The sequence below is a fragment of the Lissotriton helveticus genome, chromosome 3_1 (assembly GCF_964261635.1).
Source record: "Lissotriton helveticus chromosome 3_1, aLisHel1.1, whole genome shotgun sequence".
Taxonomy (NCBI): Eukaryota; Metazoa; Chordata; class Amphibia; order Caudata; family Salamandridae; genus Lissotriton; species Lissotriton helveticus.
In genome coordinates this window covers 1,462,546,474-1,462,566,068 of record NC_136061.1, presented here as the reverse complement: position 1 = coordinate 1,462,566,068, position 19,595 = coordinate 1,462,546,474, and positions in this window count along the sequence as shown.

Sequence of the window (19,595 nt, the reverse complement as noted above, 5' to 3'; positions counted from 1 at the left end):
GCACGAAGGAAGAAGACGAGGACACCGACCTACCTGAGGAAAGTTCTCCTCAGTTACCAGAAGTACTACCGACTCAATTTGCAGAGTTTGAGGACGAGCTCTGCTTCCCTGACAGCAAGTTCTGAAAATGAGTCAATAATTAATTAACTTTAACATTAGTCCTTATTCACTTTTATTCCTGTGTGTCTGTCTTTCTTTTTTTAGCAAGTGCTTGATCACATTCACAACAAAACTGTAATCACCCCATCACAAGCAACAACAAGCCCATCAGCAGAACTGTCTTGATTTTGATGCCGCAGCATTCCTCAGGTTCACAACAGTTAGTTGACAAGAACTCAGTCCTGGTCGTCTATCCTCTTCCTCCAGACTCACCCTATCCATTTCCCGTAATGCTGATGCCTGGAATCTGCACAATGAAGAAACTTACGTTGACGAGTCCCCTAAAGAGGGACTGTCTGGAAGTAGTGAGTCCTCATTTAAATACATTTTGCTAAGTGTGACTTTTTTGCGTTTGGGTTTACGGGTCTTGGCTGGGCCATTGCTGGCAAGGTCTATTAAGGGATGAAATTGGTTAGGCATTTACTTTGGAAAACATTTGGCCTATTACACGTGAACGTTTAGGCGTTATTATTGCTCGCTTGCCTGTCTTAGGTGTGCTGTCTGTGGGGCTTCTAGGATTTTGGGGTCTGTGAGCACCGCTGCCATATTTATAATGTTGATTGCTTTTGTTTTGCAGAAAATCCACGCCGGGAAACTCCAGTTGGGGCCCTGCTGCAGAACGCTTTAGGACACTGTGAATTCCAGGTGGAGCCAGCCCTCAAACACAAATTACAGTTAAGATAAGCGTTTGGATGGGAGGTAGTATAATGGAGTATTCGGAGAGGCGAGAGAGTGACAGTGGTACTAGTAGTAAAGTCCTAGGGCTCTTGAATTAACAAACTCTGTGACAGGCATTTACTTTGGAAAACATTTGGCCTATTACACGTCAACCAACACGATGACAGTGTTCAGTTAAATGAACTTACTGCAAAACCACCACCCACCAAGCTCAATAGTAGTAAAAAAACAGGTATGCTCAGATAAAGTTTGAAAAAGTATATTTTTATATCCCTAACAAAATAATCTCCCGCAAGACCCTCCCTAACCCCAACAAATAAATAGTCATTCAAAAGTCCCCAAAAAACCCAACTCCCAATTCCCACCCCCCAAAAGTCTCTAAAAAAGGGGCAAGGTACACTCTAGGGATGCACAGTGTTGAGTTTGGCCTCCAGGGCATCATGCCTTAGGGCCAGGGCATCGTACTTCTCCTGGAGGGTGGCGTGATCTAAGCGGAGGCCCTCCACCACATTCTGATAGTCTTTCCATTTCTGGACCTCCGCCTCTAGGTCGGACACTCTGCGGAGTGCTCGGCGCAAGCGAGCCTTTACACTGCTGTGAGGTGCAGCCTTTGCTGCTTGGCGGTGGCGTCTGCCAGCACGGCTCCGTTTGGCTGGAGCACTGCGCTTACCGGCAGAACGTGGGGTCACGGAGGAGGATGCAGATGTTACATTTGATGCACTGGACTGCGTGTCGTCCCCCTCCAGTTCCACCAGCCGCCGATATTGGGAAACAGTTGCTTCCAGCCTCCGTTGCCGGGCCAGTACAGCCAGCAAACTCCTCGTCGGTTTTGAGGTTTTAGTATTACCAACTATATGAAGAAAGAAAGACATAATATGTAACCAATGCTCTTTAAGAATATGATTGACACAAAATAATTCAGCAGGAAGTTGTGTCACAGTACAACTAGCAACTAGCCAGCGCAGTACAAAACTATTCAGGGCAGTATCATGGGCGTCCGCAGGGAGGGGCAAGGGGGGGCGCTTGAATCACCATTTCCCTTCCCACAACTCACTTGTATCCTTGGTTTGATGCTCTTTCATATGAAAGAGATCTGGCAGAAGCCCAGGCGATATGTCTGTTTCCCTCTCTCTCTCTCTTTCTGTCTCCCTTTTTATGTCTCCCTGTGTCTCCCTCTACCTCGCTGTCTCTCTCTCTCTGTCTCCCTCCCTCACCCTACCTCTGGCTCCCTCCCTCTCTCTCTCTCCTTCTGTCTTCCTCTCTCTCTGTCTCGGCCTCTATCTGTCTGTCGGTCCCAGCCTGCTGTAATTACCATATTGTAATTTGTCACTGGGCCACCACTGGATACACATCATATCCTATCTAAGAGTCAGATAGTACCATGATCCAGCTTACCTGTACTCGCCACCGCCACTGTCTCCTTCCTCACAGTCTGTACTTCTTGGTCCGACTCCTCTTGCGCCGCATTCTCCCCAGAGCTGTCCTCGGACTCAGAGTCAATGATCACCACCACATCCGAGCTGGCCCCGCCACCAGATGTTCCACCTACAAAGTAGATTTAAGAATGTTAGATTACACCACTCACTAGTATTTGGTCTATGAATGAAGAAATGTGAAAACAACAGAAAAATGTATTGACTGTCTACTCTAGTCTAAAGTAAAAATGTCCCTCCTTCCAGGGAAGGTTGTTGTCTTTGGATTGCAACAACTAAGAGGTCTTTTTAGTGCTACAGAGTAATACGGCGCACACCTGGGTAACCGCTGATTGGTGTATATTAGCAAAGTGAACAGTGTAGGCAATGGGACGAGTGGTAACACCTCCCAACCACTCAATTAGATCAGAAATCTGGTCTGTATCGATTAGAACTGCAATGCCCCTGCACTAAACACAAATTGTATGGTATGATAATAAAACGTAGTTATATACAATGGTTAATATGATTGCAGCAATCCAAACACATAGTGAGTATTCAAAGTTCAGTGATCAAGAGCACAAAAAGAAGCTGTGATAAGATCAATGGTCCGTTCATATGTTCATTTTCTGTTTAATGTTCCCAAAACATAAGCCAACACGTGTTTCATCGCAGGGAACAACTGCGAATCTTCAGGGCTGAACAAAAAATACAAATAGGGTTGTGTAAGAACATATTCTGTTTGTGCCAAACTTAACGCAAATGACTGTATGGTGTGCACCAAAGTGACAGGAAGCATGCCTATAGGGTGACTTGGAGTGTTTGTGTTGGGAAAGAAACATACATCAGGTGACATATGTGATTAAGAAACGACATATGTCAGGTCTACAAAAAGAGATATGTTTTCATGAAAAAATTATAAAATAATACACTGGCCGGTTTGAAAGGTGAGTGAGGTGAAATAAGTGTGTCCGGTAGGAAGGACGGTATCCCATGTGACTCCTAGCTATAACATATCGCAATCGGGTAAAAAGAAATGTCTGAATTATACATTTGTAAGTTTGGGCTAATATTAGTAGTGCTCTAAGTATTCTGATGAGTCTAGTACATTCTAGATATAAATTCGGCGCAGGTCACGCTATCCGTTTGTAGGGTTATGGTACGATGTATGGGGCCTTATTTAAGAATATACACTAAAACATAGAAATCTCATATTGGTCGATACGTAAAGTCACTGGCCTACCTGGAAAAGATGGCTCATATGATAAGTGTTCTAAGTCGGAAACACCAAAGTATAAGGGCGCGAAAGAGCCGGTTAGTGTGTAGACTCTGGTTCTTGTCTACAGAGAGGAGTGTAGATGGTACGTAGTCAAAAAAATATTGCACCAGAAAGCAAAAAGCAAAAAACACAAAAGAAAGCAAGAAGGAAACTAATGACTCGTGAAAGATATATATAATTGACAAAGGCTGGGTGTAGGTATGCTCCTACGTAAGCATAGTGATAATCATACTATGGTGATGAGGTAGTGACGGTGCAGAGTAAACGCAATTCGGCAAAAGTCTTTTGCACAAAAGGGGGATAGGATAAATTCTACTCGTATTGGGGGCAGCATGTCACCTTCTGTGATCAATGCGTTCGCAAATGAGGGTGTAGCGGTGTTTACACATCAACTCACCGGAAAAAGAGGTTGCGATTCTTAGTTATTTTAAAGAGCTGTGGCCCGGTCTGGGTGAGCTAAGGATTTCCAATTTTTCACTCTCAATGGACGGCCGATTTATAAAGTTTTAGCATAGATCTGCATGAGTAAAGAAATATATTAATTATTGTAGCTAGGGGATGCAGAACCCCCAGTATTCTAGACATGAAGACTACACACCCTCGGTTATACAAAACTACTAGATTGTAGCGAAATACATACCTCGATTTTTCACAAGTTGAGTGAAAACCGGGAGGAGATAAGTCTTCGTGATAGGGCGGGTGTGCCTCTATTCACGGAGTGTTTCGTCTTTGGGTGAGAAAAATAGAAACGGCAGAAGGTTAGCAACCAGCAATTGGGGAGCCACACAACGTGTATGTAGGACAATTCTAAGGACGATAGGAGGTCCCTAGCTCCAAACTGAGTCGGCCGCTTACCTTAGTAACGCAATTCCCCCTCCTTTAGTTTCCCGGCGCCGTGTTTCTGGTACGGACACGTGACCGGATGACGAATTCCCTTAAATACCGGTGGATAAGCCGGAAAAGAACTAGAGCGTTGCCCAAGTTTCATGTGCGAAGAGTAGGCAAAAAAAAGGGAAGAAATACTGGGTGGACATACGCTCATAGAGAGTGGCTTCTCTGTAGAGTGTGCTCTCTTTTCATTTCACAAAAATATTTAATGTTGCACCAGGCAGTCTATATGCGTACACGCCTAATTTGTAGTGTATTTCATGTCCATTCAATTATCGCGATGTCAGAATATACGCAAGGAAATAGTTTTAGCATTGTAAAATACAGTAAGAAGGTGGTTGTCTAAAACACACACCCAGCCAGATAAAATTGCGTCTAAGACACGCAAGTGACATTGTCTTGTTTGTAAAGGTATCAATGAAAGCGGATAGAGAACTGTACTTAACTTAGTCTTAGCGTAGACAGTGTGGACACATGGTATTTCGAAGAATACCGGATATGGTATACTGCAAGAGTTTATATTCCCGCTTTATATATGTACAGTGCTACTTGTCCCAGACTAAGTTTATGTAGAAAATCTCATAGTGGGCATAAATGAAAACCGACGACAACAACACTTAAGTGCTATAGAGAAAGATACATAATTCTCGTTCGTGCATGTTAGTAGTCATGTTATGTTACTATAGGATAACGACAGGAAGGAAAAAATTGAGATAAACAATTTCGAGTTAAGTGCATTATTAATCGCCCAAAAAGAACTGTAACTCTGGGTCATAATTTAAACCGCACTCGATGCTACGCAGACGCATGATCCACGTTGCCTCTTTGCGTCTCAGCAGTAATTCTCGGTTGCCACCCCTCACATGGATTGGCACGGTCTCAATTCCGAAAAATGAGACTCGAAAGTCCTCTGTGTTTGGCTGGCATTTCGCGACGTGCAAAGCCACCGGGTATTTAGGATCCTGTTTCAAGATGGCTCTCATGTGCTCTGCAATTCTTTCTTTCAAGGATCTAATTGTACTACCCACGTATTTCTTGCCACACTGGCATTCGATTATGTAGATTACGTATTTGGTGGTACAGTTGATATTAGCTCTAATTTCATAGGTTTCTTCGGAGGGGCCCTTGAAATGTTTTGTTTTGTGTTTAGCCCATTTGCACATCGTGCAGAAACCACACTTGAAGAAACCGTTGCTGCGTTGTGTCAACCAGTTAGGGTTCATGTCAGAGCGAGGTACTGTGGGGCTGAGCCTGTTTCTCAGGGTTCTCCCTTTGCGAAATGTAATCTGAGGCGTTGTAGGGATCATTTCCTTTAGTGTTGCGTCCTCTTTAAGTAGACTCCAATGTTTGGTCATGCTTGTCCTGATTAAGTTGTGTAGATCATTATATTCCATGATCATTCTCACTGTTTTGTCTCGTGGTTTCAGATTGTCTTTCGTTTTCAGGGTTTCATGTCTCTCAATTTTGTTTAGTTTGATTTTCGCTTGGGACAGAATGGCTTGTGGGTAACCTCGTTTCTCAAATCTCATGTTCATGTTCCTTATCGTGTTGTCAAATTCATTATCGTCGCTACAGTTTCGCCTTGCACGAAGAAATTCGCCGAATGGTATCGACTTAATCTGATGGAACGGATGAAAACTGTCTGCTCTCAGAATTGCATTACAGGATGTCGGTTTCCTGTATAGTTTGCTTTGTAAGGTGTTGTTCAGTATATAGAATTCCAGATCCAAGAATTCTATATGGGTTTTGCTATGCTTCATAGTGAAGCTCAGTTCCCATGTATTCTTGTTGAGGTATTCGAAAAAACTTTGTAATAGATCATCTGTCCCTGTCCATAGTAAAATACAATCGTCTATATAGCGACCCCAAAATAGGATGGAATCAGTGTATTGGCTGCTGTCAGTACCCCACAAGTGGTCCGCTTCGAATGCACCCATGAAAAGGTTGGCAAAAGAGGGTGAAAATTTCGAACCCATGGCCACTCCTCGTTTCTGTTGGTACCATTGTCTATTGAAGATGAAAAAATTGTTGTTTAAAATTATGTTCATCATAGAAATTAACATTTCTGTGTGTGCCCAAAGGGAGGCCGGACGTTTGGATAGTACTTTAGTAATTGCCTCAATGCCTAGTTTTGGATTGATGCTGGAGTAGAGGGCAACAACATCCATAGTGACTAGCGTGGTCCCTGGTTGCCATTCTAAATCACCTAGCAAGCTGAGAATGTGTTTTGAATCCTGGATATATGATGGTAAGTTTCTGACCAGTGGGCCCAGAAACAAGTCCACATATTCCGCTATCCTTTCCGTCGGGCCTCCGATGCCTGACACTATAGGTCTTCCTGGAGGAAAAGGAAGATCCTTGTGGATCTTAGGAAGGGTATACAGCCACGGGTAGGTTGGTTTAGATACTTTCAGATACATATGTTCATTGTCATTTAGAAGACCATCTTCTTTCCATTTGAGTAAATGGTCATTTATAGTCTTTGTGAGTACACCCATGGGGTTGGATGCAAGGGGTTCATAGCAAGAGGGGTCTGCTAATTGATTCGATATCTCATTGTTGTAGTCGTCGGCGTTCATTACTACAATGTTTCCTCCTTTGTCTGCCTCACGGATAGTGATGGAGGGATTCTGAATAAGTGTGGACAATGTAATGCGCTCTCCTTTGGTTAGATTATCTCTAAATATGAATGTTTCATGTAGTTTTTTAATATTGATTTTGTTAAGGTCTTCTAATACGTGTTTGTGAAAATTGTCAATACTGTTCCCACCTGGTAACGTTGGTGTCCATGTGGACTTGGATTTGAGCCCACTGGCAACCCCAAAGTCCATGTCTATGTTTAATTCATCTAAAAGTTGACCCATTTCCATGGGGCTGTCTTCTCGTTCAGTAATAGACAACAATAGATGTACTGCTTGTATATCATTTATTGTGTGAGAAACATTTTCATCCAATACAACAGGAATGTTTTTGACATTTCTTTTGTCAGAAGGTTTGCCTGCAAAGTACTTTTTAATCTTTAAGTTGCGGACAAATTTAAAAAGGTCTATTTTGGTTTGACAGATGTCACCAGTAGAGTATGGGTTAAAACTTAAGCCCTTGGCCAGTAAGTTTGTCATGTCAGAGGTAAGGGGAAAAGAGGATAGGTTGATAACCTGAACTTCTTTGTTGGAGTTGTCTAGTTCTTGGGTCTGCCAGATCTTAGTTTTTTGCGATACTCGTCGTTGTCCCCCTCTGCTCCCTCTGTGGGTTTTGGAGGACCTCTTCTTAGTTGTGCCCGATTCCCCTTGCGAATTCGCTCCATTTCTAATAAAAAAGGATTGCTGTTAGCATCTAGGTTATCCTCTGTTTCAGTTTCTGGTTCGCTTAATCCTACAGTGTTTAGAGATGTATTACTCGAGGAAACAGAGCCAGGGGCAGAGTTGTTTCCTTCTGGTTTTCTAGATTTGGTGGTGGGAATCATGGCATCATATTTACGATCAAAGGTGAATACTCTACCGTTGCGGTAGTCCCCATCATCTCTTTTAATCTGTCTGACTTTTCTAGTTTTAATCTCTTCCTGATGTTTGAGTAGGATCTCATCCAAAATTGTATAGTTTTTTACAGTGGGTTCTGGTAAATTCAAGTCTTTTATTTCCTGTTCAAGGGTCGAGATTTCTCCCTGTAGTTTTAGGGTCTTCCGGTCTGCGCTTTCTATTAGGATGTCCATAAGGACAAAAGAGTTGTTGTTGACCGAGTCTTCCCATTTCTTCATTAGATCTACATCTAGGTTGTCATAGGTAGGAAAGATCTGAGAGCGCAAGACTCTGGGTATTTGTTTGAGGCGCATGTATTGTTTGAGAGTGGTGGCATCCCACCAACGTGAGTTCTCTTGCAATTTAAGTTTTTCAAGTTTTTTAAATTTTTCCTTGAGGCCCTCCACACGAGGGGGACCAGAATTCGCTGTTGCTGTATGGGTTGGCATGCCTTTGGCTAGATTTTCGAACAGGTCCGCAGCCACTTTATCTCTGTTCATGTTTAGGAAAATGCGTTTGGAAAGATTAGCCTTTCACAATATAGGTCTGCTACAAATGTATTTGCGGGGGGCAGCCTACTCTGGAAGTCTGTGGATTGCAACAACTAAGAGGTCTTTTTAGTGCTACAGAGTAATACGGCGCACACCTGGGTAACCGCTGATTGGTGTATATTAGCAAAGTGAACAGTGTAGGCAATGGGGCGAGTGGTAACACCTCCCAACCACTCAATTAGATCAGAAATCTGGTCTGTATCGATTAGAACTGCAATGCCCCTGCACTAAACACAAATTGTATGGTATGATAATAAAACGTAGTTATATACAATGGTTAATATAATTGCAGCAATCCAAACACATAGTGAGTATTCAAAGTTCAGTGATCAAGAGCACAAAAAGAAGCTGTGATAAGATCAATGGTCCGTTCATATGTTCATTTTCTGTTTAATGTTCCCAAAACATAAGCCAACACGTGTTTCATCGCAGGGAACAACTGAGCACATGAGAGCCATCTTGAAACAGGATCCTAAATACCCGGTGGCTTTGCACGTCGCGAAATGCCAGCCAAACACAGAGGACTTTCGAGTCTCATTTTTCGGAATTGAGACCGTGCCAATCCATGTGAGGGGTGGCAACCGAGAATTACTGCTGAGACGCAAAGAGGCAACGTGGATCATGCGTCTGCGTAGCATCGAGTGCGGTTTAAATTATGACCCAGAGTTACAGTTCTTTTTGGGCGATTAATAATGCACTTAACTCGAAATTGTTTATCTCAATTTTTTCCTTCCTGTCGTTATCCTATAGTAACATAACATGACTACTAACATGCACGAACGAGAATTATGTATCTTTCTCTATAGCACTTAAGTGTTGTTGTCGTCGGTTTTCATTTATGCCCACTATGAGATTTTCTACATAAACTTAGTCTGGGACAAGTAGCACTGTACATATATAAAGCGGGAATATAAACTCTTGCAGTATACCATATCCGGTATTCTTCGAAATACCATGTGTCCACACTGTCTACGCTAAGACTAAGTTAAGTACAGTTCTCTATCCGCTTTCATTGATACCTTTACAAACAAGACAATGTCACTTGCGTGTCTTAGACGCAATTTTATCTGGCTGGGTGTGTGTTTTAGACAACCACCTTCTTACTGTATTTTACAATGCTAAAACTATTTCCTTGCGTATATTCTGACATCGCGATAATTGAATGGACATGAAATACACTACAAATTAGGCGTGTACGCATATAGACTGCCTGGTGCAACATTAAATATTTTTGTGAAATGAAAAGAGAGCACACTCTACAGAGAAGCCACTCTCTATGAGCGTATGTCCACCCAGTATTTCTTCCCTTTTTTTTGCCTACTCTTCGCACATGAAACTTGGGCAACGCTCTAGTTCTTTTCCGGCTTATCCACCGGTATTTAAGGGAATTCGTCATCCGGTCACGTGTCCGTACCAGAAACACGGCGCCGGGAAACTAAAGGATGGGGAATTGCGTTACTAAGGTAAGCGGCCGACTCAGTTTGGAGCTAGGGACCTCCTATCGTCCTTAGAATTGTCCTACATACACGTTGTGTGGCTCCCCAATTGCTGGTTGCTAACCTTCTGCCGTTTCTATTTTTCTCACCCAAAGACGAAACACTCCGTGAATAGAGGCACACCCGCCCTATCACGAAGACTTATCTCCTCCCGGTTTTCACTCAACTTGTGAAAAATCGAGGTATGTATTTCGCTACAATCTAGTAGTTTTGTATAACCGAGGGTGTGTAGTCTTCATGTCTAGAATACTGGGGGTTCTGCATCCCCTAGCTACAATAATTAATATATTTCTTTACTCATGCAGATCTATGCTAAAACTTTATAAATCGGCCGTCCATTGAGAGTGAAAAATTGGAAATCCTTAGCTCACCCAGACCGGGCCACAGCTCTTTAAAATAACTAAGAATCGCAACCTCTTTTTCCGGTGAGTTGATGTGTAAACACCGCTACACCCTCATTTGCGAACGCATTGATCACAGAAGGTGTCATGCTGCCCCCAATACGAGTAGAATTTATCCTATCCCCCTTTTGTGCAAAAGACTTTTGCCGAATTGCGTTTACTCTGCACCGTCACTACCTCATCACCATAGTATGATTATCACTATGCTTACGTAGGAGCATACCTACACCCAGCCTTTGTCAATTATATATATCTTTCACGAGTCATTAGTTTCCTTCTTGCTTTCTTTTGTGTTTTTTGCTTTTTGCTTTCTGGTGCAATATTTTTTTGACTACGTACCATCTACACTCCTCTCTGTAGACAAGAACCAGAGTCTACACACTAACCGGCTCTTTCGCGCCCTTATACTTTGGTGTTTCCGACTTAGAACACTTATCATATGAGCCATCTTTTCCAGGTAGGCCAGTGACTTTACGTATCGACCAATATGAGATTTCTATGTTTTAGTGTATATTCTTAAATAAGGCCCCATACATCGTACCATAACCCTACAAACGGATAGCGTGACCTGCGCCGAATTTATATCTAGAATGTACCAGACTCATCAGAATACTTAGAGCACTACTAATATTAGCCCAAACTTACAAATGTATAATTCAGACATTTCTTTTTACCCGATTGCGATATGTTATAGCTAGGAGTCACATGGGATACCGTCCTTCCTACCGGACACACTTATTTCACCTCACTCACCTTTCAAACCGGCCAGTGTATTATTTTATAATTTTTTCATGAAAACATATCTCTTTTTGTAGACCTGACATATGTCGTTTCTTAATCACATATGTCACCTGATGTATGTTTCTTTCCCAACACAAACACTCCAAGTCACCCTATAGGCATGCTTCCTGTCACTTTGGTGCACACCATACAGTCATTTGCGTTAAGTTTGGCACAAACAGAATATGTTCTTACACAACCCTATTTGTATTTTTTGTTCAGCCCTGAAGATTCGCAGTTGTTCCCTGCAATGAAACACGTGTTGGCTTATGTTTTGGGAACATTAAACAGAAAATGAACATATGAATGGACCATTGATCTTATCACAGCTTCTTTTTGTGCTCTTGATCACTGAACTTTGAATACTCACTATGTGTTTGGATTGCTGCAATTATATTAACCATTGTATATAACTACGTTTTATTATCATACCATACAATTTGTGTTTAGTGCAGGGGCATTGCAGTTCTAATCGATACAGACCAGATTTCTGATCTAATTGAGTGGTTGGGAGGTGTTACCACTCGCCCCATTGCCTACACTGTTCACTTTGCTAATATACACCAATCAGCGGTTACCCAGGTGAGCGCCGTATTACTCTGTAGCACTAAAAAGACCTCTTAGTTGTTGCAATCCACAGACTTCCAGAGTAGGCTGCCCCCCGCAAATACATTTGTAGCAGACCTATATTGTGAAAGGCTAATCTTTCCAAACGCATTTTCCTAAACATGAACAGAGATAAAGTGGCTGCGGACCTGTTCGAAAATCTAGCCAAAGGCATGCCAACCCATACAGCAACAGCGAATTCTGGTCCCCCTCGTGTGGAGGGCCTCAAGGAAAAATTTAAAAAACTTGAAAAACTTAAATTGCAAGAGAACTCACGTTGGTGGGATGCCACCACTCTCAAACAATACATGCGCCTCAAACAAATACCCAGAGGCTTGCGCTCTCAGATCTTTCCTACCTATGACAACCTAGATGTAGATCTAATGAAGAAATGGGAAGACTCGGTCAACAACAACTCTTTTGTCCTTATGGACATCCTAATAGAAAGCGCAGACCGGAAGACCCTAAAACTACAGGGAGAAATCTCGACCCTTGAACAGGAAATAAAAGACTTGAATTTACCATAACCCACTTTAAAAAACTATACAATTTTGGATGAGATCCTACTCAAACATCAGGAAGAGATTAAAACTAGAAAAGCCAGACAGATTAAAAGAGATGATGGGGACTACCGCAACGGTAGAGTATTCACCTTTGATCGTAAATATGATGCCATGATTCCCACCACCAAATCTAGAAAACCAGAAGGAAACAACTCTGCCCCTGGCTCTGTTTCCTCGAGTAATACATCTCTAAACACTGTAGGATTAAGCGAACCAGAAACTGAAACAGAGGATAACCTAGATGCTAACAGCAATCCTTTTTTATTAGAAATGGAGCGAATTCGCAAGGGGAATCGGGCACAACTAAGAAGAGGTCCTCCAAAACCCACAGAGGGAGCAGAGGGGGACAACGACGAGTATCGCAAAAAACTAAGATCTGGCAGACCCAAGAACTAGACAACTCCAACAAAGAAGTTCAGGTTATCAACCTATCCTCTTTTCCCCTTACCTCTGACATGACAAACTTACTGGCCAAGGGCTTAAGTTTTAACCCATACTCTACTGGTGACATCTGTCAAACCAAAATAGACCTTTTTAAATTTGTCCGCAACTTAAAGATTAAAAAGTACTTTGCAGGCAAACCTTCTGACAAAAGAAATGTCAAAAACATTCCTGTTGTATTGGATGAAAATGTTTCTCACACAATAAATGATATACAAGCAGTACATCTATTGTTGTCTATTACTGAACGAGAAGACAGCCCCATGGAAATGGGTCAACTTTTAGATGAATTAAACATAGACATGGACTTTGGGGTTGCCAGTGGGCTCAAATCCAAGTCCACATGGACACCAACGTTACCAGGTGGGAACAGTATTGACAATTTTCACAAACACGTATTAGAAGACCTTAACAAAATCAATATTAAAAAACTACATGAAACATTCATATTTAGAGATAATCTAACCAAAGGAGAGCGCATTGCATTGTCCACACTTATTCAGAATCCCTCCATCACTATCCGTGAGGCAGACAAAGGAGGAAACATTGTAGTAATGAACGCCGACGACTACAACAATGAGATATCGAATCAATTAGCAGACCCCTCTTGCTATGAACCCCTTGCATCCAACCCCATGGGTGTACTCACAAAGACTATAAATGACCATTTACTCAAATGGAAAGAAGATGGTCTTCTAAATGACAATGAACATATGTATCTGAAAGTATCTAAACCAACCTACCCGTGGCTGTATACCCTTCCTAAGATCCACAAGGATCTTCCTTTTCCTCCAGGAAGACCTATAGTGTCAGGCATCGGAGGCCCGACGGAAAGGATAGCGGAATATGTGGACTTGTTTCTGGGCCCACTGGTCAGAAACTTACCATCATATATCCAGGATTCAAAACACATTCTCAGCTTGCTAGGTGATTTAGAATGGCAACCAGGGACCACGCTAGTCACTATGGATGTTGTTGCCCTCTACACCAGCATCAATCCAAAACTAGGCATTGAGGCAATTACTAAAGTACTATCCAAACGTCCGGCCTCCCTTTGGGCACACACAGAAATGTTAATTTCTATGATGAACATAATTTTAAACAACAATTTTTTCATCTTCAATAGACAATGGTACCAACAGAAACGAGGAGTGGCCATGGGTTCGAAATTTTCACCCTCTTTTGCCAACCTTTTCATGGGTGCATTCGAAGCGGACCACTTGTGGGGTACTGACAGCAGCCAATACACTGATTCCATCCTATTTTGGGGTCGCTATATAGACGATTGTATTTTACTATGGACTGGGACAGATGATCTATTACAACGTTTTTTCGAATACCTCAACAAGAATACATGGGAACTGAGCTTCACTATGAAGCATAGCAAAACCCATATAGAATTCTTGGATCTGGAATTCTATATACTGAACAACACCTTACAAAGCAAACTATACAGGAAACCGACATCCTGTAATGCAATTCTGAGAGCAGACAGTTTTCATCCGTTCCATCAGATTAAGTCGATACCATTCGGCGAATTTCTTCGTGCAAGGCGAAACTGTAGCGACGATAATGAATTTGACAACACGATAAGGAACATGAACATGAGATTTGAGAAACGAGGTTACCCACAAGCCATTCTGTCCCAAGCGAAAATCAAACTAAACAAAATTGAGAGACATGAAACCCTGAAAACGAAAGACAATCTGAAACCACGAGACAAAACAGTGAGAATGATCACGGAATATAATGCTCTACACAACTTAATCAGGACAAGCATGACCAAACATTGGAGTCTACTTAAAGAGGACGCAACACTAAAGGAAATGATCCCTACAACGCCTCAGATTACATTTCGCAAAGGGAGAACCCTGAGAAACAGGCTCAGCCCCACAGTACCTCGCTCTGACATGAACCCTAACTGGTTGACACAACGCAGCAACGGTTTCTTCAAGTGTGGTTTCTGCACGATGTGCAAATGGGCTAAACACAAAACGAAACATTTCAAGGGCCCCTCCGAAGAAACCTATGAAATTAGAGCTAATATCAACTGTACCACCAAATACGTAATCTACATAATCGAATGCCAGTGTGGCAAGAAATACGTGGGTAGTACAATTAGATCCTTGAAAGAAAGAATTGCAGAGCACATGAGAGCCATCTTGAAACAGGATCCTAAATACCCGGTGGCTTTGCACGTCGCGAAATGCCAGCCAAACACAGAGGACTTTCGAGTCTCATTTTTCGGAATTGAGACCGTGCCAATCCATGTGAGGGGTGGCAACCGAGAATTACTGCTGAGACGCAAAGAGGCAACGTGGATCATGCGTCTGCGTAGCATCGAGTGCGGTTTAAATTATGACCCAGAGTTACAGTTCTTTTTGGGCGATTAATAATGCACTTAACTCGAAATTGTTTATCTCAATTTTTTCCTTCCTGTCGTTATCCTATAGTAACATAACATGACTACTAACATGCACGAACGAGAATTATGTTTCTTTCTCTATAGCACTTAAGTGTTGTTGTCGTCGGTTTTCATTTATGCCCACTATGAGATTTTCTACATAAACTTAGTCTGGGACAAGTAGCACTGTACATATATAAAGCGGGAATATAAACTCTTGCAGTATACCATATCCGGTATTCTTCGAAATACCATGTGTCCACACTGTCTACGCTAAGACTAAGTTAAGTACAGTTCTCTATCCGCTTTCATTGATACCTTTACAAACAATACAATGTCACTTGCGTGTCTTAGACGCAATTTTATCTGGCTGGGTGTGTGTTTTAGACAACCACCTTCTTACTGTATTTTACAATGCTAAAACTATTTCCTTGCGTATATTCTGACATCGCGATAATTGAATGGACATGAAATACACTACAAATTAGGCGTGTACGCATATAGACTGCCTGGTGCAACATTAAATATTTTTGTGAAATGAAAAGAGAGCACACTCTACAGAGAAGCCACTCTCTATGAGCGTATGTCCACCCAGTATTTCTTCCCTTTTTTTTGCCTACTCTTCGCACATGAAACTTGGGCAACGCTCTAGTTCTTTTCCGGCTTATCCACCGGTATTTAAGGGAATTCGTCATCCGGTCACGTGTCCGTACCAGAAACACGGCGCCGGGAAACTAAAGGAGGGGGAATTGCGTTACTAAGGTAAGCGGCCGACTCAGTTTGGAGCTAGGGACCTCCTATCGTCCTTAGAATTGTCCTACATACACGTTGTGTGGCTCCCCAATTGCTGGTTGCTAACCTTCTGCCGTTTCTATTTTTCTCACCCAAAGACGAAACACTCCGTGAATAGAGCACACCCGCCCTATCACGAAGACTTATCTCCTCCCCGTTTTTCACTCAACTTGTGAAAAATCGAGGTATGTATTTCGCTACAATCTAGTAGTTTTGTATAACCGAGGGTGTGTAGTCTTCATGTCTAGAATACTGGGGGTTCTGCATCCCCTAGCTACAATAATTAATATATTTCTTTACTCATGCAGATCTATGCTAAAACTTTATAAATCGGCCGTCCATTGAGAGTGAAAAATTGGAAATCCTTAGCTCACCCAGACCGGGCCACAGCTCTTTAAAATAACTAAGAATCGCAACCTCTTTTTCCGGTGAGTTGATGTGTAAACACCGCTACACCCTCATTTGCGAACGCATTGATCACAGAAGGTGACATGCTGCCCCCAATACGAGTAGAATTTATCCTATCCCCCTTTTGTGCAAAAGACTTTTGCCGAATTGCGTTTACTCTGCACCGTCACTACCTCATCACCATAGTATGATTATCACTATGCTTACGTAGGAGCATACCTACACCCAGCCTTTGTCAATTATATATATCTTTCACGAGTCATTAGTTTCCTTCTTGCTTTCTTTTGTGTTTTTTGCTTTTTGCTTTCTGGTGCAATATTTTTTTGACTACGTACCATCTACACTCCTCTCTGTAGACAAGAACCAGAGTCTACACACTAACCGGCTCTTTCGCGCCCTTATACTTTGGTGTTTCCGACTTAGAACACTTATCATATGAGCCATCTTTTCCAGGTAGGCCAGTGACTTTACGTATCGACCAATATGAGATTTCTATGTTTTAGTGTATATTCTTAAATAAGGCCCCATACATCGTACCATAACCCTACAAACGGATAGCGTGACCTGCGCCGAATTTATATCTAGAATGTACCAGACTCATCAGAATACTTAGAGCACTACTAATATTAGCCCAAACTTACAAATGTATAATTCAGACATTTCTTTTTACCCGATTGCGATATGTTATAGCTAGGAGTCACATGGGATACCGTCCTTCCTACCGGACACACTTATTTCACCTCACTCACCTTTCAAACCGGCCAGTGTATTATTTTATAATTTTTTCATGAAAACATATCTCTTTTTGTAGACCTGACATATGTCGTTTCTTAATCACATATGTCACCTGATGTATGTTTCTTTCCCAACACAAACACTCCAAGTCACCCTATAGGCATGCTTCCTGTCACTTTGGTGCACACCATACAGTCATTTGCGTTAAGTTTGGCACAAACAGAATATGTTCTTACACAACCCTATTTGTATTTTTTGTTCAGCCCTGAAGATTCGCAGTTGTTCCCTGCGATGAAACACGTGTTGGCTTATGTTTTGGGAACATTAAACAGAAAATGAACATATGAACGGACCATTGATCTTATCACAGCTTCTTTTTGTGCTCTTGATCACTGAACTTTGAATACTCACTATGTGTTTGGATTGCTGCAATTATATTAACCATTGTATATAACTACGTTTTATTATCATACCATACAATTTGTGTTTAGTGCAGGGGCATTGCAGTTCTAAAGGTTGTTGTCTTGCTGCATTTTTTTGTCATAATTGATGAATGCTTGATTAATTTTAACACACATCATTTTTCTCTGAACAGACAGAAACTGGACTTCTAAGGACAAGAGCAACATCAACTTCAAACCAGGTGAAAGCTCTGCTCGACCACAAGAAATGTGTTCCATTACTCATCAACTCAGCACCAAGCACTTTTCCATTTCCAACTAACTTTATTTTAATATATGTGTTTACTTAAACTTTTAATAAAGCTTTTAAACTTGAATAGACTCTGTGGTTTTTGGTCCTCCAGACTAGAGTGACTGAGCGAAAGGTTTTGCAATTTTTGCATGGAGGAGTCCGTGCCGCTGACACTACCAGGTTTATACAGTGTGCCAAACACGCCACTCTGAAATATTATTACTCTGGTCTTTGGTGTCCATAGTTCGGTTTGTGGAGAATTGTCCCTGCAACAGTAGTATTATTGATTTTGCTCCTATCTAAACACTATTTCGAAAAAATTAAATTAGGAACGCTTGGACAACAATAGGTCCTCTATATTTAAATGAAAACTTACTGGGGCCAGCAAAGGAGCACTCGCCGCCCTGGCCTGCATCCTCCTCCTTTGGAGCCACTGCATCCGCTTTTTCTGTCCGCTTGCCCCTGGGCGGACCTGACGTACAACATGAAAGAATGAACAGAAAACATTGATGATTGCTGCTTGCCGATGTCCTTGTCAACCAAATCAAACATTTAGAAAGAACAAGAACCAACTATTTCAGCCAAAATGAGGGCTACAAAGGAAGGACTGCACCTGAGCCTCTACTCTAGGGGCAGATTTACAAGCCCCTTGCAGCTCTTTTGCTCCATTCTTGCGTCAATTTTGTGACGCAGCGCCACAACAAGAGAGGCGCCATGGTGTGGTGTATATTAACAACGTGACGCATATGGGAGATGCATCCCATTCTAAAGCCCTGCGCCATAAGGGAGCGTTCCAGCGCAAGGGAGGGCGTTCCTGCGCAGGAACGCATGCTAAAAGTGGCTATGGGGAATATATAAAATTTCAATCAGTCATTTAGGACAATGATGCGTCACTGAAACCATGCGCCTGCATGAAGCAGACTTACGGCTTGACGCAGCATTGCTGGAGCTGCGCCATCGTTGCAACGCAACTCCATCAATGAGCCGCCTTTACGGCACCGATGCGTAACGCTTCGGTGACGTTTTGGGACCATGGTGTGCCGCATTGTAAATACGGCGCACCATGGGTGGTGCTGGCGTGCCGCACACTTTGCAGGGATGCGCAGGTAATTGCTAATCTGACACTTAGGGGCATACTTACGAGTTCTGAGCTGGACACCTCCAGATGTGCACCAGAACAAATGCGTAATGCAAAACTAACCTTGCGTCACGGCAGATGCGCCGCAATTACAATGCGGCAAACCCTGGCGCAAGGGTAGGCAGATGCGTGACGCATCTCGTGATGAAAGAGAGGCGCTTCTCTAGAGTCGCGTCGCAGGCGCGATGCAACTATAGCAATGCTCAGGGCTGCCCAATACTCAACATACTGCATCAGTCCTTACGCCTGCTTCAAGCAAGCAGGCATAAAGAATTGACGTAGCAGCGTCGCGGAAGTGCCTGCGTTAAATCTTGTAGATTTCACGCAGGCACTTTTGCGAGGCGCACAGCTGCCTGACCGCCACCCCCCACCCCCCACCCCCCCCCCCCTGCGTGGGAACGCACCCATTGTGGCGCAGGCCCAGGCCTTAACGTGGCGCATCTCCTTAGATGCATCACGTTGTACATGACTCGCAGGGATGCGCCACGTTTACGTCGCTGTGCGTCAGGTAAGGCAGCGTAAACGTGGCACAAGGGGCTTGTAAATCTGCCCCTTTGTGTCTAGCATTACGCAGTTCTGTAAAATACACTCATACATTACTCAGCCCAATTAAATGAACACAAAATAGAAAACAAATAAGCAGTGGCACCGCCACA